A 26,046-nucleotide genomic window follows, 5' to 3' on the forward strand; every position below is an offset into this window, starting at 1 on the left:
GGAGTGGGGAGGAGCAGAAAATACTCTCTCTTCATAAAACAATTAATGGAACTAGAATGAAGATCAAGAAGACAGAAGCCCAGGGCTCTGGTGTGCCCCTTCGAACACAATGGATGCTCGCTACAGTGCAGGGAGCCACTTCTTGGACACTCCCCAACACTTGCCAAGCCATACATGCTCTGCTGAAAAAACTGCAGTCAAGGGCAAGAAGAAACAACTCTCTAAAGATAAATTCAAGCTCAACCTAAGAAATGTGGCATAATTCTACAGTGTCATGAAGAAGGAGGAGCCAAAAAGCACATCTGTCATGTAGCAGGCAAAGAATGGTATATATGGGCAAAAGGAAATGGTATAATAAGGCAGAAAGGCAGAGCCGAGAATAGTAACATAAAGGCACATAAAGTATATTTTCCTAAGTGAATCTGAAAGGCACAGAATGCATGAACACTTGTTCTTAGATGGGAAAAGAGCTCTTCATTTTCTGAGTCCAGCTTTCAACAAATACTTAATACCACATGCTGGCTCTGTAAGACGTACAAAGCTCTGCCGATACAGTTGCTCGTGGTGCCAGGCAGAGGTAACTTTGATTTTAGCATCACTATTACATGCGTTTCACAGTGTGCTAATTTCACAGTTGACTTTACATGTTTCTAAATGATTCTCCACAACTAGGGAGGGCTCATGGGAAGAGAGCTACCTGTTTATGGACAAGTTTCCAACATCGTCCCTACCATATATACAACTTATAAATGCAAGGAGCAGTGGCTGCATTATCATCAGTCATAAATAAGCAGGTATTTCTAATCACTGGGTCATCGATTCCCCCCCTAAAAATCACACTTATCTGTGTGTGTGTCAGTTCTCACAGCCAGTGTATGTTGTTAATACAGAACATGAGAAATAGAAAGGGCCACATGTTTGATAGCATAATTCTCAATAAAGAAAGTGTTCAGATGTGGATAGCAACCATTTATATTTAATTATAAATAATATTGAAAAGTTTATTTCCAATAAAATATCTTTTTGATTCTGTTAAAATCAATGATTCACAGGATGCCTATGTGCCATTCCTGATCAATTTATTGTTTCCTTTGCCATCACTGTTTAATTCTCAGATGTGTAGGATGTGATTAGATGGCTGGATGGCTGGATGAACGGATGGATGGATGGATGGATGGATGGGTGATTAACCATGATTAATTATACATCTTCCCCTTAACTTTTATTCCTCTGTCATCTGAAATATAGTCTCTACATCTTTTAGGAAACTTCATTTCTTAATTATTTTCTTCTCTTGCAATAATTTTCCAATGCTATATTTCTTTCACTTATCCCTAACATATTCAGTGCGTTCAGGATCCTCAGCTCCTCAAGATGACACACAGAGCCCCCACCGCACCTTCCCCTATCAAAAGAAGATCCGGATTTAAAACTTCCCCATGCTACATACATTTCCTTTCTCTCGGCTCTTTTTAAATCTCATTAATAAGGATTAAAACTCTTTTTTTTTTTTTCTCGGAAGTTGTCCCTGCCAAGGTCTCTGATTTTCCACTGCCAAATTATCAAGCTATAGTGATCACTTAATCATTCAAAGAATTCTTGATGACTCTCTTTCCTAGAGAGCCAAGTCAGGAAAGCTCCTTTGTGCTGCCAGTCACTTAACGGTTGCTTCACCGTAGCTGAGCAATGTTAGTGGCAAGCCACAGTAGGCAAAAAAAAAAAAAAAAAGAAAAGAAAGAAATTTGGTGCATGTAACAGTATTTCAAAAAAAGTTAAAAGCTCAGTGTCAAGAGAATGTTGTCAGAAAAGATCAGGTACCCTAATGGGCATGAGTGTGGGTTCCGAGCAACCACCAGCCAGGGTTTCTTACTATGGCTCCGTTTCCACTCAGAAGCCCTGTGACCTTAAGCAAGTTTCTTTGTGTATCTGTGCCCTAATTTCCTCTGCAGATTTTCTTTTTTTCTCATTTTCTTTTCCTTTGTGTATGAATTATTATAGGTACCTTCAATTACTTAGTAACTTGCATATCTTCAGATGAACTCTCCAACCAAAAACTTCTTCCTGTAGTTATCCCCAAAATAGTCTCTTTCTCTTTATTTCAAAGTTATGTCTCAGATTCTGAATTCCCATCGACTTTGAAACCTTATTGCTTTAAACAACAGATGCTGAGAATTTTAATAATCTTCTCTGACACAAACATACAGTACTTTCTTCTATAAGTCCCATCACCTAACGTGAAAGGGCAATCTTCCTTTCTGTGTTCACAAGGTCCATTTTCAGGAGAATCTAAAACCCTCACATTTCTTCAATGCTCCTAATCTGACCATCCTATTCTGTTCTAGTCCTCTCTCTTGTATTCTCTTGTATTCAAAGTTTCCTTTATCCCCTTTATTCAATTCACTCATATTAATCAAAATTTCACCTGTACTTTCAGCTCCACACTTATTCATATCAGTGGGAGTGATATGTAACAGAATGATGGTGGATACAGAAATGACGTTCCTCAACTCACAGAGCTTGTATTTTGGCTGGGAAGGGCAGACAACAAATCAGGAAATATATAATACATAGGTGATAATACATGTTATAAGAAAATTAAGCAGGCGAGGGGATGCTATATAGAGGTAACACTATCTAGGTAACTTAGAGAGGGCCTTCCTGATAAGGTGATATTTGAGTAGATACTTGAATAAGGTAAAGGAATAAAAAATTTAAAAATCGGATCCGGTGTTGTTCTAGGTAACAGCCCAGGCAGGCATCAGCATCTTGAAAATCAGGAAAATTACTTCGATGAGCCTCAGTTTCCTTCTCTATAAAATGATGATGATGACAATACATCATTTTCAGGTTTTGTAAACATTTTTTGAAGAATGTCACACATCCCAATATTTATTGAATATTGATTACATGTTGAAACAACTGTATTTTGGATACACTATGTCTCAAGTATGTTTTACCTTACATCTTACAAAACTCATTTTATTTATGCCACTTTTTAAAGATTCTTTTAAAATTTTTAAGTAATCTCTCTATGCAGCGTGGGGCTGGAACTCACAAACCCTGAGATCAAGAGTCCCATGTTCCACCCACCCCCCAGCCAAGGGTCCCCTATTTATGCCACTTTTTCTCAACATGGTTGCTAGAGAATTTTTTTTTCTGGTGAAGAAGAATGTTTTTATTACATTGTTGTAAACATTAAAAATAATGTTTAACAAAAGATTAGAAAAAGACCTGGTGTGGGGGCACCTGGGGAAACTCAGTTAAGGGTCAGACTCTTGATTTTGGCTCAGATCACCGACTCGGGGTCATAACATTGTCCTGCAACAGGCTCCATCTTCAGCGGGGAGGCTGCTTTCTGCTTTAGATTCTAGCCTTCTGCTCCTCCTCCACTCTTTCTTGCACATACACTTTCTTTCTCTCCCTCTCAAATAAATAATCTTTAAAAAAAAAAAAGACCTGGTGCAATAAATGGCAGTTATTATTATCTTGCATAGCTATGTCCACTTGTTGAGTGTCAAAATTTAATACACACACGTATTACTTTCTGAAAACTGCCTAAAAAGCATTTCAGAGTTTATAGTAAATTATATCAAGCTGATAATACAGAGGGCAGCATAATACACTGAAAGGAATATAAGGTTGAGGAACAGACAAATCTCTGAATCCCAGCACCCTAATATCCTAGATCTGAGATTTTGGGCAAGTTATCCAATCTTTCCAAGTTTCAGTTTCAATCTGTATAATGGGTTGTGTTAAGGATTACATAAACTGAAATATGAAAAAGGTCTAGCATAATCTCTGACCTAAACGAATGCTGATTTCCTTCTGCATAGCTTCTTCTGCACTTATGCAGGTAAAATTGCACCATTTGGTCATATAATTTGATGCACAGAATTAAACACGTCACCTCTTGTAGAAGAAATGTGATCCCATGTGGTCACCATAATCTTGAGGTCATTGGGGTATGAAGGGCAGGGGAGGAGAACAGGAAAGGAAAGATAAGGGCTTGTAATCAATTACTTCTACCAAATTGCCCAAAATTCTGTAGAAAAAGAAGCCTTTTGCAGAAATATCTTTGCTCAATAAACTTTGTCCACATCAGGAGTGCTTTTTCATGTTACTAACAGCAGAAAAGTCCATCTTCATGGATATGACTTTCCTAAGCCCCAATAATTATAAAGCCCCCTTAAAAAAGCCTCTTCCAAAGGACAAAAAAAAAAAGTCGTAAAGTCTAATGCATTATTGCATCAGATATTTCTTAAAGGTAAAAATGAAAAGATGTTCAAAGTTAATTGAAGAGAATAACCAAAGATACCAACACAAAATAAAGTGACATCACTTTGAAAAGTTCTTTTGAATCAGAAAGCAAGTTTTAAAACAGAAGAGACAGACTAATTCAAATCCTGGTTGGATCCCAAATTTGGATGTTGATCCTTCCACAGGTGGTATATACTAAAATGGGTTCATTCATTCAGCACATTTTCCTGAGAGTCTATCACGTATCAAATATCTTTCTAGGCAGTGGATGCCACAGAAGATATACTTTGAAAACACCTGCCCCTGAGAGCACCTGGGTGGCTCAGCAGTTGGGCGTCTGCCTTTGGCTCAGGGCATGATCCTGGGGTCCTGGGATCGAGTCCCACACTGGGCCCCCACAGGGAGCCTGCTTCTCCCTCTGTCTTTGTCTCTGCCTCTCTCTGTGTGTCTCTCATGAGTAAATAAAAAAAAAATCTTTAAAAAAAGAAAACACCTGCCCCTGGAAGGCACATACCGATGGGAGAAAACAATGACCAGTAAGCGAATCTCTGGTAGGCAAATGATTAAAAGAGGAGTGCTATAGAAACAAATAATAAAGGCAGAAAGTAGGAATAGAGAATGCAGTGTCCAGTAGGGTAGGGACGGTGGCCTATTTTAAATAAGGTGGGCAGGGAAGTCCTCCTCACTGTGAAAGTGATGTTAGGGGAAAGATCTTAGGGTCATAAAGGAGTGAGTCATAAAGCCCCCTGGGAGAAGAGCACTCCAGACAGAGAAAATCACAAGTGAAGAGCCTCTGAAGACATAGAAGGATTAAGCAACTGCAAGGCTGTGTGTGTGGCTGACATGAAGTGAGCTCTGGAGGAGAGGAGAGGATGAGGCCAGGAGGTGTCTCAGGGGCCAGATCCAGTAACTGCTGGGCCATCCATAGGCCCGTGGCTTTTAGTTTGAGATGGGGAGCTACCAGTTGGTTCTGAAGAAAGGACTGAAATGAGCTGACATTGAACTACAGCTATATTGATTGATGCAGGTGTGTACTGGAGAGGACAGAGGCAGGGAATGATGACAATGGTTTGGACTGTCATATAGCCTGAGGTTTTAAACTGAGAAAACTCACTTTTCTAAGATGGGAAGACTGTGATGAAGTGGGTTGGTTGGTTGGTTGGTTGGTTTGGGGTGGGGATGGGTAGAATGGAGATCAGTTTCAGAAGTCTACTAGACATCCAAGTAGCAACATCCGGGAGAGAAAGCAGTTGAATATACATGTCAGAGTTCAGGGGAGTGGTCCTGACTAAAAGTAAATGTAAGATTTTTCAGAGTATAGATGACATTCCTGAGAGAAGATGCAATAAGCAGAGAGAGAGAGAGAGAGAGAGAGAGAGAGTATAAATAAAGAAGAGGGGCCTGAGGACAGCCCCTCAGAGTTCAAGGAGATAACACACGACTATCAGAGGAGTAGGGAAGGAGCTACTGGGGGGTTCGGAGGACAAGAGACAGTCTAGCTTCTAGAAGCTCCATGAAAGAAATATTTTAGGGAGTTGGGAGTAATCCCTGGTGGGGGGAAAATGTTGCCTCAAGGACTGATCATTGGGTGTAGCAACTCGGAGGTGACTGCAGAAGAGTCAGTGGAGCAAGTAGGGGGAAGGGACCACAGGAGGGCAGGAGCCAGGGATATCCAACAAGGACAACTCTCCGAGGGGTTCTGCTCTAAAAGAAAACTGAGAAAGGAGAGACTGCATATTAGAAAAGTGAGGGTGAAGAGAGGGATTCTTTTCAAAGTAGGAGAAATTACAACATAGAGAAGAAGAGTCTGATGACAAGGAGGGAGAGGAGGCCACTGCTGGGATAGCAGCCAGAGCCTGGTGAAGTGAGGGGGTCTCTGTCCCAAGGGAAGGGGCCGGTCCCAGACAGCAGCCAGGAGAGTGGGGTCCTCAAGGGAGCTGCATTCCCCCTAGCAGGGAGCCAGGGAGGGCCGCAGAGGCCCAGAGGCAAGACAGAGCTTGGCCAACACACCAGACTAGTAAATGCTACTGGTCCGGTGGAGAGGTGAGTATGGAAAGCCAATAAAAAAAAAAAAAAAAAAAAAAAAACCAAAGCAGCTGCACCAGCTGCTGCTGTGAACCAGGAAGGTAGAGGCACATGAGAGGCCCATGTCATTATGTATGGAAAGGGATCTTAGGATTGCCACACAAGTAGTGTGCTTGGGACGCCAGGCATGTCAGGGAAGTGAAAGTGGAGGGAAGGCAGTGGAGAAGAGGCCACACACAATCTTCAATTCAATATTTCACTCCCATTAAAGATAAGCTGTTTATAAGCTTCAGTGTAGGGCACATAATTCTATGTAAAAACTCTGTGGTTCCTCTTCCCAAACATAAATCATGATCATTCCACACCCTGCTCCCTGGGAGTCCTTAAGGCAAAGAGACGAGACTTGAGGTATAGTCATAAAAATCTGGGTATTATAAAAATCTACCCTGAGCTCCAAGAAGAAAAGAATAACAAGAGGAGAGCTCTGAAAAGTACTTATTTACCCAGCTACGAGGCAGCCTTCTAAAATTTTATTCACATCCCCAGGAACCCAAATGCCCACCTTGATACCTCTGTGAGGTTTCTTTTTTTACTCAATTATGGATATACGTGCTTTAAGGATGAGCTATGAAGTCTTTTTAGCCTAAATGCCTTGATAAAATAATGAATATTAAATATGTCTCAGAGCCACAAAAAAGGACTGAGCACAAGATCAAGTCTGCGGTAGCTGAGGAGTGCCCCCTACAGACTGACATGCGCCACGCAAGCAGATGACAAGGCAGGAGCAGAGCCGCAGAGTCTGCGGATTCTCAGGCGTCAGTGAGGGAAGGTAAGAAAGCTCGGCTGACAAAATGTGACTTTAAAGCCTAAGGAATACGCGGACACTAGGAATGCCTATTTTTGCATATTTGTGAACAGCAAGGAATGAAAAACTTTTGCATGAATCTGACTGTCACTACCTATTGCCTACACCTAGAGAAAATGTAACCTCTTAGTAAAGACTGATTTATTATTCTCTGGTTCTTTTACACCAGTATTTGAATATACATGAAAATAATAGTGAAAAGAAACATTACGTTTTGCTGTGCAAAAGACAGTTGTATCTGGGATCAGAAATCATTTGATGTCAGTAGCATAAGAAGAAGATGGAACATTTGTGAAAAGGAAGTTCTGGTCTGAGGTTTATTCCTTTTCGTAAAGATGTCACAGAAAAGTGTTTATTCTCTGTGTACAGTCGGTCTTCGAATGTGAGTGATTTTCAAAATAAAAATCACAAGGAGACATGAAAGACATATCTCATGGTTATCAATATGTTTTATTTTTTTTAATATGTTTTAAAATGCTGTACAGATTTTTAAAAATCATATAAAATATGTTACACTAATATTCAATTATTATACACTGTATAAAATATATTAAAATATTATTTGAGGCGCATAAAGTTTTATGGTACATCAACAAATCAAAGTTAATAAATTTCATATAGAATAATATATTCCAGTTTAAATTTCCATTTATAAGAAAAAGGAAAGACAAAATATATACCAAAAACCTCTGAAATTTTTTAATGGAAATGTTTCGAATACTAACGTAGGTGCAGTCTAAATGTACCAGTGAATTTGATGTTTGCAACTATTAAATTAAACCCCAGAATTATACAAATGCTTAGCAAAGGACACAGCAATATTTATTGAAGTTAATGGCCATTTACATGATCTTTGAATAAATACAGATCTTTGGAAAACTGCATTTAACATCGTAAAATGTTCATTTAGACTCAGTTTCACATATAGTCATGAGATATACATAAGTGTATGTGATTAAATTGATAAATTATACTTTAAGCGTTTTCATAAAGAATGTTTCTCACTCTCAGAAAGAGGCAATTAGGGTCACGTGGCTTTAATACTTGTTTTTTCTTAGGAATTTAATAAAATTCAATCTAATATCCATATATCTTTGCTTCCTCTAAAATTATCAATAAAATTATATAATGATGAAATTTATAAAATATATTATTTTGTATATGTAATAAAAGCCCCAATACCTAAAGAAAAACTGCTTGATATGTAAATCTACCTAAGTACTCTGGTGACTGACCTAACGATCACAATTGTCTCTTTCTACCCTATAATAATATATATGTGATGCATTCAGATGTTAAAACACTTGTGGAAGTGCTTGCTAAAAAATTTCAGTACATAGCCCCACAAATGTACATTCAAATTAATCTGCTTTCATATTTAATTATTCTTTTGAATCCATTCATCCACATATAGAATCCTTGCCAAAATGCAGTTTAAAACTAAAATGATATATTTGCAATATGAAATAATTAAAATATTTCAACACTGCAATGATTCTTCAGTTTTTAATTCAAAAAAAAGGAGGGGTAAAAAGAAGGAAGGAAGGAAAGAAGAAATAAATCCCACTGACTGATTAAATAAATTAACATTTATAAAATAACATTTGTAAAATTAACAATTTCCAAAAGAAATTGAAATTAACAATCTCCAGAAATAGCACTGATCCAGAATGAAATTTTAATGTCCCTGGATAACAATTATAAATAAGAAACTAAAATGTACCCGAGCCTTAAATATTATATAATGTTGATTATACAGATTCAACTTGTGGAAATGTACCAAAGAGCAATTAAGACCATTTTAAATAAACTTTTATTCAGATTGAAAACATAACTGTAGGTTGTATATACACGCTTGGTATTTAGAAGATATCATAAATTCAGTCACTTCCTCATGCCCCAGAAAATTCGAACGTTTTTTAGAAAGGCTATTGCTTTCATACTATTCCTACCATGAAAAATGCTACCTTTTTTGGCTAATACAAAGAAACCACAATTAACAGTGAAACCATAAATACTTTCTGTGTTAACCACAAATGGCCTTTCCCATAGAGAAATGGCTTACATGTGTTCTAAATGTGTTTGGTTTCATTTTGTATGGAAGGAGCTGTGGGTATGTTTTTATCTAAGAAAAGAACATGGCATGCACATGCACAGCTTTCTAAAATGAGAAACACTCATTGAATTTAATCGGAGTTTTGTCTGGGCCGGAAATTCAGAATTAAGCTCCATGGGTGATGATTTTGGATTCTCTGGACAGGACTTGAGGCTCTACTTGCCAAACTTTCTTGGACTTTCAGTGCAACACAAGGCAGGAGGACTTCTGCCTGTGTCATATTATCATATCTTGTGTAACTGTGGTTGATCTCACGAATTCATAGTCTTCACACATTTCCACTTGATTATCAGTTCAGTTTGGGTCAGTCCCATACACCACTGTCAACTGCTCTGGTTCAGTCCTGTGGGTGTGCCTATCTGTGTGTAATTGTACCTAACTTCTTGAGTATTTACTCATTATGTGAGCATTAAACAGCCTATGGAAATCTACATGTGTTGATGTTCAAAATCATTTTTCTATTTGAATGGAACAGGTGCTGGGTCATTTTTTAAAATGTCCACACTCTGAGAGTACATGGGAAAGAGGAAGGCCCTCTCCCGATGCGATTTTTTTTGCTCACTTTCATAACTGAATCTCCTTGGAAGGGTCTAAATGGAAATTGAATCAAATTTTGTTCTATGGATTTTCAGCACTCACAAATAAAATAAGGAAATCCAACTGAAAATTAGGAATTGTTCAGAATATTCTTTACCCAACTGAATTTATACCTACAAAATAAATACATCTCAGTAAAAGAATTCTCCCCATACAGATTACCTTTGGAAAAGTTTTTGGGAAAAAAATGATGCACCTAGTCCTCCATTATAAGTTGATCTTAATTAATGAAATTTATTTAATTTCATACCTCATGGGACTATCGCAAAACATACAAAGGCAACCTTCCTATCATTTGTAAGCTTAAAACAATAAACTGAACATTGTGTTTTTTCATCCTGTTTACTTTCAATGTGCTAAGAGAATCACTAGTTTTCAAAGAAGGAAAGCTATAATCCTCAGGGCCCTATAAGTTCTCTCATAAAAAAAAAAAATAAGCTGAGTGTTCATTTCACTAAAACCAGCTGAAATTTCAGAAAATTAATAAACTCAATTGTTTACGTGTCACACAGAACTATTGATGGAGCTATCAGTTGATTGCTTTCTCTAATGTGTGAATTTGTGATTGATTTAAATATCATATCAATTACATAAAAAATCAATTATTTAAAAAAAAGGCAGATGATCTCTGATTCAAAATTAGGATTGTGTGTGGTGGATTGATTTCATTTTCAGGAGGATGAAGTTTAGGCAGGGAGCTTCTGTCGGGGTGGGGGTCTAGTGCCTAAAGGAACAGGCAATGAATTATCTACAACTGCAGGTCTTTATTTATCAGAGTCACTGTTTCCCCTCTATTTGGAACTCCATGGTATATTATAATAAAACTTGAAAACTCTTTTATTCTGCTTCCACCCATTATCTTTTTAAAAACTGGATTCAAAAAAAAAACTGGATTCAAATATATAAAGTCAAAAAAACCTATGTTAAGTCTTTGCTAGCTTAAGAATTAAGCTTTTCTGTTTGCAAACAGGGCAGCTACTCCATATTTAAAATTTTATCAGCTGTATACTATTAGAGGGGCATGTGTCATGAGACACATTATAATTTTAATTACAGTTAAAAACTTCAAGGTAATGAAAATAAAGTATTAACCTAATGAGAAAAATTATAAACACTTTTGGTTAATCCTTAAAGTGTTTCTTAAAAAGAAATTTAAGACAATAAAAAAAGATTCCTAGAAATAATTTTAGTATATCATGGTGTTAAGAAGACAACTTTTAAAGTTGCTAATGAAAGAAATAACTAACTTGCTTTATTACATAATACTTCGTTTCACCATTTAAGTCAAAATAGCCTTTATAATGATAGCAAGGAGCAGGAAATAAAACAAAACCTGATTTTAAATATTTAAAGGTCTCTCCCTCAAAAAAAAAAAAAAAACAAATTATCTTGCTAAACAGAACAACTATTTTTCTCTTCAATATATTTCCATCCTCAATACATTTCCATTTCTTATACCAGCAAAAGAAAACATGTAAGTGCAACACCTCTAATCAAGACTATTTTTACTATCACAAGAATAAAACGATGGTATTTTATAAACAGCATCAATCTTATAATGACGTCATAAAAATATACTCCTCATCTTTTACATTCATTTATTTATGAAACGACTATGGGAAGTTCCCTTCCAAGATGATTCTCAAAGTTCCCCCAAGGGTTGCCATTCCTTTTTCATATGCTGAAAATCCTCAGGAGGAACACATTGGGTTCTTTGTCCACCCGTAACTGTTGTTCCTTAAAGTGAGACTCGTGAATTACGTTAGAATTAATCTCTAACACTTGCTTAAATGCAGATTGGAGTACCCGAGCTTGGGCCTGGAAATATGCATTGAACCATTCCTCCAGGGCTTCTGACACAGAAGTTGAAAATGCTCTAGAAAGGAAGCTCTGGGAGCACAGGGCCTTACTAACCCGTCCTCCCTCTTCACCTGGCCCAGCACCTACACTGAGCAGACACTGGTTTAAATGCGTATAACTGCACCACTGCCCTAATGTCTGAGAGCCACAGTGGTCCTTAGCTTCTGCCTGCAAAGGATGGGCCCCCTCTTTCTTAAATTCCTGCAGCAAACACCATGAACCCAGGTCTTGGAATGCGTGGGGAGCCAGTGCTTTGCATTATGTATTACTGAAGTGAACTGCCATTCCAACTAGATGAGAAATTCCTGAAGGAAGAGGTTTGGATTTGTTTTGTTTTGTTTTCTTCTTCTTTTGCTCATTCAACATCCACTGTATGAATATTGAGCACTAAGTCCATGCCAAATACCATGTCTAGAACTGGACACAGAACGAAAAATAAAACAGGTATATTCCCAGATATCTGGGAACTCTGTGATTCCTGGAGTGGATATCAGGAGGGATGACCTCAATACCGAGAGGGCAATTTAGACATTTTGATGGGTGTTTTTGTTAATGAGCATAGTGGTATCAGAACATCTACGGACTTTTACATTGACATATTATTTTATTACATGTTTTTCATTTACGGACTTTTACATTTACATATTATTTTATTACATATTTTTTATTTCATAAGTATTATAATTATGGCATTGCAGATTTTTGTAAATGATGTGTATAGGTAGGTATTATCTGTGGTTTCCACTTGGTGATTAACCATCACAAAATACATATTATCAAAAAGGCGCATAGGGTTGAAAATCAGTGACCTGGTGAACATTTTAATATTAACCTGAAGATTCTCTTAACATAAGCATAGTAATACTTCAAAGCATTTGCTTAATAAAAATGAATGACTTAATGAAATCAGCTTTATAATTTCATCAATGGCTTTCTGATTCTACTGTAAACTTCCCTTTAGTCAGTAAGAGTTTCCACATAATTTTCAGATACATGCATGGTTGGTCTGTAGTTAAATACTATTCTATATGACAGCAGATGACCAAAAGATTTAAAGATACATCACCTATATTAGTTGGCTATGGTTAGCATCTATTCTATCACACTGAGGACATTCTGACCAACAAGGGGATTATCTTACTCTAAATGACTTTTTTTAAAAAATCGAACTGTCCTGGGACTGTAGCCATATCATCTAGCCTTAGCCCCATTCCAAAGGAAACAAACAAAAACTTTGTTTAAAAAGTGAAATTTATCCTACAAATAGATACACTCTTGATCTTTTATTATACTTGAAAGACAAAGAAATAAAAATTACTCCAAAGCTATTAAAAAACAGTAACAATCCAAGACTTCAGGAGCTCTCTTCCCTTCATCTGACTGCTAAGTCACAGGGACACTAAGTGAATTTTACCTTCTTCATATGGATTGTCATGACTGTGTAAAATCTTTAAACAATTATCCTATTCTAACTCAGATTGGTGATGAAGTGTACCTGATAGAGCTCTTTGTCTGCAAATTCGAGTACAGCAGGAGAAATCAACCTTTAGCATCAGGAAAAACTCTACCAGCAAATGAAGAGGAAACAATGACACCAAGCGGTGTCAATTAAGTGATGGACTCATAGTGTTCCAACAAGCTTTTCATCACCACGCTGTGTGAAGACCATCACTGTATAAGGAATGGCCCTGCTCACCCAAGCCACCCCCTCTAATCAAACCTGTCTCCCCACCTAATGAGCAGTAGCCACCAGGATGCTTATAATTTGGCTTGCCAGAGTAACTACAGATTTATAGGAAAGAGGTTAAAATAAACACAAATAATTTAAAATGCATTAAGTAAGAAATGACTCTTTTGACTAAACTATGTTGTAAATTTTATGAATATATTTTATAAATCTTATTTTCTCCTTTCTGCAAGAAAAAGTGACATCAGTTTTGCTTAGCTCAGCAGTATGAACAGTCGTGTGAAACTAAAAACTTTTAAAAATAGTAAGTAGCTTTTAGGAAAGTTTCACTGAACATAGAAGAAATTGTACAAACTGTGTTTTTTTCTTAACACTATTGTTTCGAGAGTTTTTATTTCCTGGGCCACAATTAATTTAATTTATGCTTTAATATAATGATCTCTTTCTATATAATCAGTACAAGCTGAAACAATAGATGTGACATATTAAGACATAGGTCTAGGACAGTGTGACATTTAGGCCATAAACATGTCCACGTGTGAAATACAGAATCACTTCCTTTAGAAGGATGATGTGGAATATAAGGCAAACTTCTATATTGTATCCAGTGGTGTCTAAGCCATGTCATACATAAAGTGTGCAAGATTCTGTAGGGTTGGATTGATTCTCACTCATTCCAATACCTCGTCCTATAGCTATTGTTTTGGTCTGAGCCCCAGTATGAAACAGAGCTGCAATCCAGGAAAGGGAGAGATTACAGAGTGCTGCTGAGCAATTTAGTCTTTGTCAGAATGATGCAGAGAACTGGAAACTTTAGGAAGTCTATAAACTACAGTGAGCCCCACTTCAGCTCACTCCACCATCTGTCTGCTTCAGCCCAGGATTTCCAATCCCCTCCTCTTCTTCCTTCCCTAGGAGTTTAATGGGAAAAAAGAGGGTTTACATATTTCCATGTGAGTTTCCCAAAAAGAGAAAATATAAGAACAAAGGAGAAAAAAAAAAGAGGTAGGTCATTGGCCCTATTATACCACAGCTTAACTAACCTTGACCCCAGACGCAGAATCCCACTGCTTCAATTGGGGCCCAAGGACAAAAGATGACCCGTCAAGGGTCTTTGGGTCCTTATCCATCACAGAACTGTGGTGAAAGGCAACTGTGGCCCTTGCACAGCAGCTGGGCATGGGGTGGGGGGTGACCCAGGCTACGCTGCATGTGTTAAGATGAGCTATTTCACAAAGAAGTCCTCATTCCACAGAACACATGTATTCCTACAGAGGAAAAATGTAAAAAGGTGACCACCTTGTTAGGGGTAGAGCAAAAACATACCGGTTGCCACTGTCAGCTACAAAGTCGCTGAGGCTTCAAGCCCCACATCCCCTTTGCCTTTAACCTCACCCCCTGCCACTTTCTTCCTCATGGTCTCTAGTGGATAACTTATAATTCTTAACTCCAGTTTTCCTCGTTACATCAACTTAAATCATTTCTCAGGGAAGCGTCCTCCAGAAAAGGCTCCCTGGTCATAAACCCTGTGCTTCCTCTTTTATAACATTTGGTGCACCTGTATTTATTTATCAGTCGTCCTTCCTGATAGGCTGCAAGTTCCATGAGTGCAGAGACCACATTCATGTGGATCACCACGAGGCTTCCAGGGCCTATTCCTTGCGTGGCAAGATTTTTTTTAATGAAATCTCAGTTGAAGGAATGAATAACAACAGCAATTGATGGCAAATATTTTCTGTCGTGGGGCTCTGTAATAAATTCTCCAAACAATGAATCATGGATGATATGGATGGACCATAACATTGCCCTAAAGACCAGATCTTACCAAGTTCTCTGGGTTCATCTGTCACCAGATGTCCCTTGCTCGCTACTATCTTCCCACACTACTCTCTCAGTTCTCTGCAAGCACCATGGATTCCTTTACCACTGCAGTATTTTAGGGGGTTATTTCTTTTGTTTGAAATGTTCCCCCCCACCTCCATTTTACATCTGTCCTATCTAGTCCTTCTCATGGTTGAATTTTGCATTTATTTCTATAACCTTTCAATTCTCCACGAGACTGTGTGTTCTATGAAACTTATGCTAACATATCCCAATGCCTCACACAAAATAGGCACCTGATAAATCCTACTGCATGATTGGCTGAACAAACAAATAAATATATTTTACTGTGGCAAAATAATCCAGCTGAAACTACCATCTCCTTATTGGTATTTATTGCGATATTGTCTTTGGAACTGTAAATCCTTCTATTCCTTGTAAAGATGAAAGAAAGCTAAAGACGTGCCACCTCTTTCCTAATTGTTCTTCCCTGCCAAGCCAAGAATTTTCACAGGATATGCATCAGATTGACCGATTTCTGGATTTCTCTGAGAGTACGCCTTGACTATGGGAAAGGTTTGTCCTTGCATCTGTGGCTTGGGCATTATAACCTTGAATTGTGGTCTGTCATGCTCAGTGGTCCTTGATATTGGTTCTTAGCAGATATAAGCTAAATCACTGCTCCTTTTTAAAAAATGAGTCCTAAGGACTAGATCAAGACTATTTGGTTAAGAGCTGTGTCAGGCCACGGCATTCAAAATATCACGGCATTCAAAAATATCCAAACTTCTCACGTTGATGGGAGTCCCACTCTCCCTCTCTCTTATGCACAGCCTCAGTGTTACCCACTGCGTGGTGGATGACTGGAATTGGTTTTTTGATTTCTTGCCTCAAAATGGTAAGGCCTGACATCACCACTCATCAGAAATATCTAAAATTGATTTCTTAAAATGGAATGAAAGCGACTTTATGGATTACACAATGGAGGGCTAGACACTGAAGCAAACTCAGAACAAATAGATAAAAATTTACTTTGCTTGATCTCAGGAGCCCTCTGGGTGATCACCATTTGATGGTATGCAGCTTATTTGCTAGCATGCCTCTATTTTTGCTGCTTTAAACCACAGGTCATCTTAAAGTAGATATAATTAGTCGATCCAAGAGCCTTTTTGCTGATCTGGGCCTGGTCGTGACGGACTACGTGGGAAGTTGACTTTGGTCACTAACCCATGCCATTCAAAACTGCTGATGTGCCAGATGCAGGTTTACTTATAGGCATATGTCAGAGGCACACTGCGTGCTCTGGCACCCAGACAGAAGGGTTTTAGATTTGTTGGCTCCCTAGCTTGCAATTTAAACCCTGGAACAAAAGTATTCTTCTGGGTAGTGTGGGTGCAGTGTTTGCAAGCTTTAAGTTGTTTAAGCCGAGTTGCCCCACAAGGCAATTACTGGCACCATTTCACTATCTTTCTGTTCTTTTGATGTGGTATTCATTTTGTTTGAGGCATTTGCCTAATTTAGGAGGTACCGTGATTCTGTTAGGATTACCCCCCAAACCCTCCTAGGTCTGGGGAATGGGTAGTCTCTGTGCAAACCACAGAGCCCACTGCATAAACTGAAACACTAAGAGAGAGAGAAAATTGTACATCTAGAATAATAGAACCCGCATCTAGGAAGGAAAACTGACGTCTGCAGATTATAGAAGGGATCTTACCCCTTCCTGAGGTAGCGCACTTTGGCCTCCTTCTCTGGTGAGACTCATCAATAACTGTTTTGAACAACAACAGTAAAACAAAACAAAAAACACTCTGCTTTTACATTGGCAGTTGAAAAGTGTATCAGCAACTCTGCGCCCCTTACCGTTGGAACTTCTAAAGATCTCATAGCCATGAGGAAACCTCTGCAAAGTGCGAACTCACAGGTCTTCCCCTGGAAAAGGGTATGCGGGTGGGTCTCAGGGCTGCATGAGCACAAGTAGAAGGGAGGCCTGCAGAATGAGCCAACACGCCCCTGGCAACAGGTCGGGTGCCTCAATTTTAAATTTTTTTAAATATTTATTTATTGATTCATGAGACACACACACACAGAGAGAGAGAGAGAGAGAGAGAGAGAATGAAAGGCAGAGACACAGGCAGAGAGAGAAGCAGGCTCCATGCAGGGAGCGGGATGTGGGACTCGATCCCAGGACTTAAGGATCACACCCTGAGCTGAAGGCGGAGGCTTAACCGCTGAGCCACCCAGGCATCCCTCCCTCACTTTTAAATTACATCAGGGTTGAGCCTTGGTGAAAACCTGAAGTCCTGTGGGCTTTTAAGCTATATGACAAGGAGGCTTCAACATGAAAGTAGACATTACTGATGCTCAGAAGTAGAGTTGCATTCAAAGATCAGCAAAGGTCATTCCTTGTACGTGAATAAAGACAACCTTCTTTTGTTTTCTCTTTTCAATGAAACTTTATTTCTGGAAAGCAAAGTACAGACAGACTTTTAAAACAAGTTATAAGAAATGAACCCATTTTCCTGATCTATTTTAAAGCAATCCACTTTGCTCCATGAGATTTCTACTAGCATAAAACTTCAACTTATTAACCTAAATATTGTTAATATCCCAGTGATGAAAGTCAATATGCATATGTTAAACAATTGTACTCCATTAAATTTGTGGCATGCATATTCATATTATTATTATTTATATGATTAATAACAATGGCCCAAAACATCCAAACTTGGCTTTTCTTTGCAAAATGATCTAATCCTTCTCACATCGTCAGTACTAATGCTATCGCTCAGAATAATCTCTTTTAAAAAAATGGTGACTTTTTAAACAAACCTTTGCCTCAAAATATCTAGTTGCTACTAATATGAATTCAGGAAGCATGGAGTTAAAGGAGTTGGCTTTTTTTTTTCCTTAAATCTGAACAATTGGAATCAGCAGTTTGCATTATTTTAAAAATGAATGCTTAGAATCAGCAATTTTCTTGTTTTTTTTTTTAAAGATCTTGAGGGTTTTTTTTATTTAAAGTGGAAAACTACATTAAGTGCAAGGCAGTCAACAAAGAAGCAGCCATAAAGCCTAAGTATTCCTAGAGTTATAAAATATGTCCATTGTGCCAATTCCACTGCCAACAATGAAGTTTTAAGCATTAATATGCCTTCATTGCAGTTTTAATGCCTTAATATTGACTCTATAGCTCTTTTGGGTAATTTTGCTTTCTCTGGTACTTGAAAGGTGATGATGTCAGCGTTCTTCGCACTGATTCATATGCAGGTTGATGAAGCTGAGTTATTTATTGAGTTCCATTATATTTTCTATAAACATTAGTTCTCAATAAACAGAGACATTTAGCCGAGGGTTTATTTATTAAATAGGTACTGTACAGATGGTTTTGCCACACATGATGTGCTGCAGAGGATATTACTCAGGAATAATCAGCTGTGTTATAGCTTGGCTAAATTAATAAGATGATAATGATGAAATTGATGCTTTTGAGCTAGGCTTGGTAAATGGTTTTTGCATAAACAAACTGATAAATTTGAGAAGCAATTACTTGCTTGTCAAAGATAAAAACACAACAGGGCCCATTTATAGTTAGGTCCTATTTATTTTTAAAGATTGTACCAGATTTTATGTTTAATACGCTGCAATTAAAAAATAATACTTAAATGAAGAAGAATAAAAAAAACCCACTAACTTTCTGAGTTCTCCTTCAAATCTGAAGAAGCAGTGTTGCTTGATTAGACACCAAGCAAACTTTTTTGCTGCGTGTGAAGGGAGACTCTATCTGACAAAAAAAAAAAAAAAAAAAAACAAAAAACAGGGTAATCTTCCACATACATTTTTTAATCATATAAGCATGTTGCAGAAATAGTTGACTAACAACTCCCTCTACTCCAGTTCATCCCCTTCCCCAGACACACAAACACATGCTTAATAAAGGCCCTCAAAAAACTTTTTAATCTGGTCCCCAAATAGCAAAGAAGATGTTTAACCTAGCTTACAGTTTTCAATAAATGGTACAGCGATCATCCATTCTCCTCACCCAAAGATTGTTCAAGTTGTACTTGGAGCCTGAACATGAGAAATACGTGCCTATTGATGCAATTTACTGATATGATTTCATTACATAATGCTAACTTTTTGTACTGTAAAAGTCAGAAATGAAGTCCAAGGTCAAGGAAACATTAGCTTCCCTCCCTAACTTTAGCAGAATTTTTTTTAGGATTCTGATTAAATCATACCCTGAGGGGGCCACCTTTTAGACCCAAACATGAGCTGTATATCAAAAATATAGTTTACATCTGTTTGTATATGTGTGTATTTTAACCATGAAAGAAGACTACTAACCTACAGAGACCATTTCCATATATCTTGTAGTATCTTATAAAAAGCTATTTCATGCTAAGAGACAGGTTTCATTTTTCTTCTTCCCATAAAGTTTATGATTATCAAAGATAAATTATAGCCTATTTTTACTATGTGGCATATTTACTGTATCTACAATGAACTAGTAGTCATACAGGAGGAGAATCATATGCAAAAATAAATAAATATTTTAATTCTAAGTGTTGGGATCCAAAACTTTTGTAACTATAATACTTTTGTTTAAGTTAAGTGACAGGGGCAGACACCATTACTCTTCAAAAGTATAGGATGAGGTCATCAGCTGTGAGATGAAATCAGATACTTGTTTCATTAAAACAGCCACCTTCCTCATCTTTTTAAAAGAGTACTTTGGTGTCCTTCATTTTAAAAGTACCTTAGCTAAAAATAAATTAATGTGACTATTAAATGCAAACTAGTGTTATAATGGGTATTTTGCATCTTATTGTTTGCGTGAAATAAATGAGTTACAGCAAAATGCTATGTATGTGCATGGTAGAAATTCTATCGCCCTGGGCAACTCAAAATCAAGATATTTGTCTTCTCAAAAATTGCCACTAAAAACAAAAGTATAATGATCACAAACAAGAATCAGCAGGATTATTTTTAAAATACATAACAGATTCATATCACAGAATTCATCATATATTGGTCTGATATCAGAATACCTAATGATTTGTTATAAAACTTCAGTTGTGATTTCTTCCTCCTGGTTAATTAGAAGCAACTGCTCCCCAGGACTAATTACAACTCCATCAAAAAGAAAGGCGAGCACAAATATGTCTTAAGGGGATGCGAAAACTTTGAAGGTGAGGCCCCATAAACTGAATTAAGGGATGGAATTTAAAACCTTTCTGTGAGCTCTGCTTTCTAGAGACTGTTGCAACGAGCATCAAGGAAACAAATCCAATGAGATTTTTACTGATGATAGCAAGAGGCATGAAAGCATAACATATTGGGATACTTTAGATCATGAATCCTATTGATCAGCTGACAAATTGATTATTGTGAATAGAAATTCTATGTGGATCTGCACTATCGTATGCTTTACTGACAATATATTTTACTAAGTGCTTAGCAGAAACTTCTGCTGCTTGAAACTAATCTGAATTATCTAATGCAGCACTAATATGCACATGAACTCTGCACAAGCTATAATCTTGGTAGAATTTTGCCTTACAAGATATACCATTTGGCTTGTAATTGAAGATATTCTAAATTACCTGTAAAATTAAAGAATGAATGAGGGCAATGGTCCATCTGTGTTTCTTGTTCTGCTATTAAAGTTTGCAACATCTGAACTGATTTGCCCTGGTTTCAAATGTATATGGTCCTATGTCACAAACCTGTATATCTGGATTTCCCCTTTCCTTTGATAAATACTCTGCTCTGGTGTAGTCCTGACAACTAATGCAAGACTTATCTGGTTCTGAGACTCAGAGGATTTGTAAAGATTTGCTATCTGTGTACTCGATAGTCTAATGTTCAAGATAAACAAGTATAATGTTGAACTAAGGAAAATAACATCGCTGCAAATGACAATATGAAAATTGTCATATTTCTGAAGTTGTTTCTAATCAACATTCAGGTGACAGACATTTTTGCTCATAAAATTCTGAAAGAAACTACCCTAGTCAAAATTTACATGCAGAGGAGAAAGCATTTTACTAGTCAAAAATCTTAACAAATAATTCTAGAATTTTAAAATTTTATTCAGTCTATGTACTTTATCACATATTTTTGTCAACATATACTAATTTATATTCACCATTTGCTACATTTAATAGTCCTATTTAAAACATCAGTAATTTATTCAAGTGAATAATCAAAATAAGAATCAAATTAAGCTCTCTTTTTTAGACATTTTGACAGTTATTTTTAGGTTTATGATTTAAAAATAGTACTTTAAACATTTTTTTGTGATAATTATATTTTGAAAAAAGCAAAACGCTTGGGAACATTTACTCAATTCTAATATATATGAGTAAAACAGTTCTAATATATTTATTCGGGGTACCAAAATATAGTCATGATTTTTCATATTTATGAAATTCTCCCTTTTGTCGTATGCAATTTCAATGGTTAGGATAGTCAAAAATCATAGGCATTAAATTATTAATTCACATGAAATGAAGAACACTGGATTTAGCAGTGGTGAGACTATAAACTCTAACAGAGAACACAGAAATTTCCCTCTATAAACACACACTGGAGCAGGCTCTCAGTTACAAAGCTAAATTATACCGATTACAAAGCAATTGTGTAAGATGGTTTGCATGGATTGGAACACTAAGCAACCATTCAAAATGCGAGTGTGAGAATTTCAAAGGCACCAAATAGAATAGAATTACAAATTCCTACCACTCCATCTCTTAAAATCTGTTTCTTTCATACTACTACTCACTTCACTCCTACATGTCAATATATGTCTCCAACAGGCTGAGAATGCATTCATTCATTCGCTCATTGTTTCTTTCTTGTATTTCCTTCCTGAGTACCTAATATGTGCCCCGCAGGGTACCAAGTGCAAGGATGCTAAAAGGAATCAAGCAAGGGCCCAGATCTCAAGGAGCTCAGAACAGTGGGGAAGACAGAACAGCAGAGTGTAAGAGACTTGTATTCCAATACAACTGAGTTAAGTATGTGATTGGGGAAAATACATCAACGGGTAGCCATTGAACCATACGCCCAGCAATTTTATGCACATGAGAACGAAGTTATCGTAAATCCAGTGAGGAAACCAGGAGCACAAAGAGGTCTGCAGATGAGCTGATGAAAGAATAGAGTAGATACCCAAGCAGATGTTCTTTCATCTCAGAACAGGTTCCCTGGGATACAGAAGAGAAAGGAGACCAAAAGTCCAGTTCTAAAACACAAAGGGATTTGAGAGTAGAAAGGAAGGTAAGAGAATGATGATGGACAAATAACTAACCTTTCTTTCAATATTGGAAATGTCTAGCTCTTCTGAAAATATTCTTCTTCTAGTAGCATTATTTTCTGCTTATATCTCCAAAGACTTCTTTATCTGAAGTGGGGGGATTTCTCATCATTTGTTGTTGGAAAGGAAACTCTTGAAGGGCAGAACAAACAATAATCTCTCCTCTCCCCTGACTGATTCCTCTGTTTCTCTGCTGAGACTCCTAATAGGGGTGCTAATTAGTGCCAATTGTCATGATGTTTTGAGATGTAGACACCTGTCTTCTAATAACTGGACTGAGACCACTGACTCATTTCACACAGACCATCAAACAGACATCAACTAGTAATGGCCTATATTTACTACCAACCTGGGCTCAAGCCAAGGCCTTCTCCCACGTAACTGCGTTAGCATTCTTGATGACAAACAGCAAGTTCAATATGTGTTCACGCCCCTCCAATAAATAGACCAATGGCGGTCAGGCAGTAAGTGCCACTAGACAATCATGGCTCTAATTAACTATGTTACCTCCATATTTGAACTTTGTAGAGTCAGCCTCTCCTAAGCAAGTATTTTTAATACCCATTGAAGTGAAATGCAGATTAAGTTTCATGTACAATTTTTTAATATAGAAACTATATTTGCATATTCATGTCCCACCATAAGATGAGGAGGTAAAGAAGGCCTGCTCTGTGCTAAATTCCAAGAAGAAAAATAAACAGTATCAACATCAGGGATGCATGAATTCTATATAGAGTATTTTATAACCATCTGCATATTGTAGTTCTCTAAAATAATCTTTAAAGTAACTTTAAAGTACTTAAGTAGAAGTAGATTCTCCAATTCCCAAATATATATTCAGACTTTAAAGGGGGTTTATGTTTCTTCCTCAAATGTAAATCAAAATTATCCAAAATACAAAAGAAAAAATGGTTTAGAGACAATGACAGAATTCAAAAAAAAAAAATTAATAGATAAAGTCCTAAAGAAGTATAGGTTAAGGAGAGATTATCTTTAGCTCCAGTTACAAGAAATAGGGTTGAAGAAGTAAATCAGGGTCAGTCGCTAGTCGTTAGAGGGATAAAGGATTTGTTGGAAGAGATACCAGTCTAACTCTGTAAAATATACATGTGGAAGAAAGACTAAAGGCAAGAAGGGCAGTTAGAAGATAGAGACAATTGTCCAGCTAAAAGCTAGGGAGTACTTTAGAGAGATTGTTGGTTGAAAAGAAGAATTGGAAGACTGTAGATTTAGAAGTAATACAACCTGTTTTAATTGATTGTCAGAGGAAGCAAAGAGGGAAAGATGATAAAGTTAACCCAAAGATGTGCGTGGGTACCTAGAAGACAATGAGTTAGTATGAAAAAAAATTTATTTTGTAAGACACGGGAGGCACAGATGAACTAAATGGAAACAATATCCATTTCAAAGCCCTGGAGGAACAAGCAAGTACACCTATATTTCTATCTACTTTGAGAGTCACCTGAGGAGGTGTAATAATGAAACACAGAAGGTGGATGAAAATTCAAGAGACTGCAGAGCTAGAAGAGAAACAGATACAGATCCTTAGAAATACAATGCGGTCCCTGCCCTCACAAGCACACTGTCTGGCCATGAAGAGAACTATGCATCTTTATAACAAAGCCAAAAGAGAGAGTTAGCATGAGGGATATGTTAGAAACACAACATTTAAATATATATGGACTTATTCTCTATAATATATATCTAACTACTTTTACTATCCTGGAATTTTGGGAATTCTGAGTCATGAAAGCTGAAGGTTCTCAAGTCACTGCAGAGCAGTGGCTCTCAAATGAAGACAGTTTTGTTCCCCAGGGGTATTTGGCAACATCAAGGGACATTTTGGTCATCACAACTGAAAGGTGCTACCGGCATGTAGTGAGTAGAGGCCAAGGATGCTTAACAAACACCCCCCAAGGTACAGGACAGTGACCCACAACAAAGAATTATGGGTCCCAAAATATTGACAGTGGTGAGGATGAAAAACCCTGCTATCAAGTTACTCTGGCACTTTGATTAATTATATCTTAAGGTACTTGGCCAGTAATGTTCACCACTAAGATGAGCTAATATATGTGCCTGACTTTGATTACTTAAGACTGTCATTCAAGAAACAAAGAAGACACCAGAATTTTCTGGGTTTATTTCTACCATAAAGCAGTATTTATGGCAACTTGGATGAGTACACGGTTTTAAGCATGTGTTTAAAATTTCAGGTATTTAAAATGTCCAACACTTCCTGGTGAATTGTGTTTTCTAGGTTTCTAATTTTCCAAAGTTATATTAACCAGTCCATTCTTCGCAGTTCCAAACTATGAAAATGTTAAGATAACTGAGTAGATGACAGAAATCGACCATGGCTGACTCCATTGCTAACTTTCCTCTTTAATACCATATAACGTCTCCAGCACTTAAATTCCAGCACACACTGCCTACGTACTTTCTTATTTATGCCCATGGGTCTCTGGGAATACTTATCCTGCTTTTTTGCAGATTTTATTATGGCAATGCTGCTGTCGTTGTGGAAGACAGCCTTCAACCAAGCCCTCTCACAATGAAGTCAGTCACCGAACTACTTCACATCTGTGATTTATTGCTTCCAAAGTGCTTCCATGACATCATCTCACTCTTTGTGACAGAATTGGGCTACCGTGTGGTACAAAGCTCCTGAGGGCTGCAGTCAGCCTAAGAACCCCAGTTTTCTGATCCTTGGTCCACTCGGCCACATCGCCTACCTGTCAGATGACTCATTCACCTCACCAGTACCTGTTGCTCCTCTCTTCAAGCTCCATGCACACAGTTCGTTGCTATGTCTCCATCCCACATTGCACCACTAGGATAGGCACACCAGAAGGTCTCTTTTTTTGAGAACGCTGTTCAGGCTGAAATAATAGACTGCTTCAATGAACAAGATTTTGATGACCATACTTCTTCTGGACAGACACTTTATTTAACCATTCAGATAAGGGCCCTGTTTTAGCCCACCCACCCTTCATTCCCTGGCAGCACAAAACACAAAATTTCAAGGACAAAAGTCAGGTTGCTGGCTTAAAATATTAAATGTGACTAAATTCTGTTTTCATACATGGATTTCTCTGTGGGATAGTCACGGAAGTGTTTGTGTATGAGAGAGAGTTATGCCGACATTGTCGATACTTGCTTCCACTGCTAATAAGGGAGCCCCTTGGCCATGATACTGCCCAGTTTCTTTCCCTCTGTACCCCCAGCAAAGCCCCCCGTGACATGAGGGCAAACTGACAGGCAGTGGAGTCGGTTGTCAACTTACAGCTCTGAAATGTAATGAGAGGTGACCAGACATTAGATGGGTCCCCCTCTGAGTGACACATGGAGAAGCGGGAAATGTTATTCATAGCTGATTAGAACTCACGAAGAAATAAATGTAAGTTAGAACCAGAGAAAGAACCTTAGAGTTCATTTGTTTCAATAAGCCCACTTCCAACTGAGATAACTGAACCCCAAAGAGAAGAATTTCAACAAAT

The 26,046-nt window shown here is 37.5% G+C and overlaps 1 long non-coding RNA gene across 1 annotated transcript in view; it reads right to left on the reverse strand.

The window, feature by feature from the left end:
• LOC140595883 (uncharacterized) overlaps positions 1 to 25,394 on the reverse strand; it is a 404,572-nt gene extending 379,178 nt beyond the window's left edge. Inside the window, exon 1 of the long non-coding RNA XR_011997828.1 lies at positions 25,313 to 25,394. This is a non-coding gene — a long non-coding RNA (uncharacterized lncRNA). The remainder of the gene's footprint in view (positions 1 to 25,312) is intronic.
• Positions 25,395 to 26,046: the final 652 nt, after the last annotated feature.

This window comes from Vulpes vulpes, chromosome 16 (genome assembly GCF_048418805.1).
Source record: "Vulpes vulpes isolate BD-2025 chromosome 16, VulVul3, whole genome shotgun sequence".
Taxonomy (NCBI): domain Eukaryota; kingdom Metazoa; phylum Chordata; class Mammalia; order Carnivora; family Canidae; genus Vulpes; species Vulpes vulpes.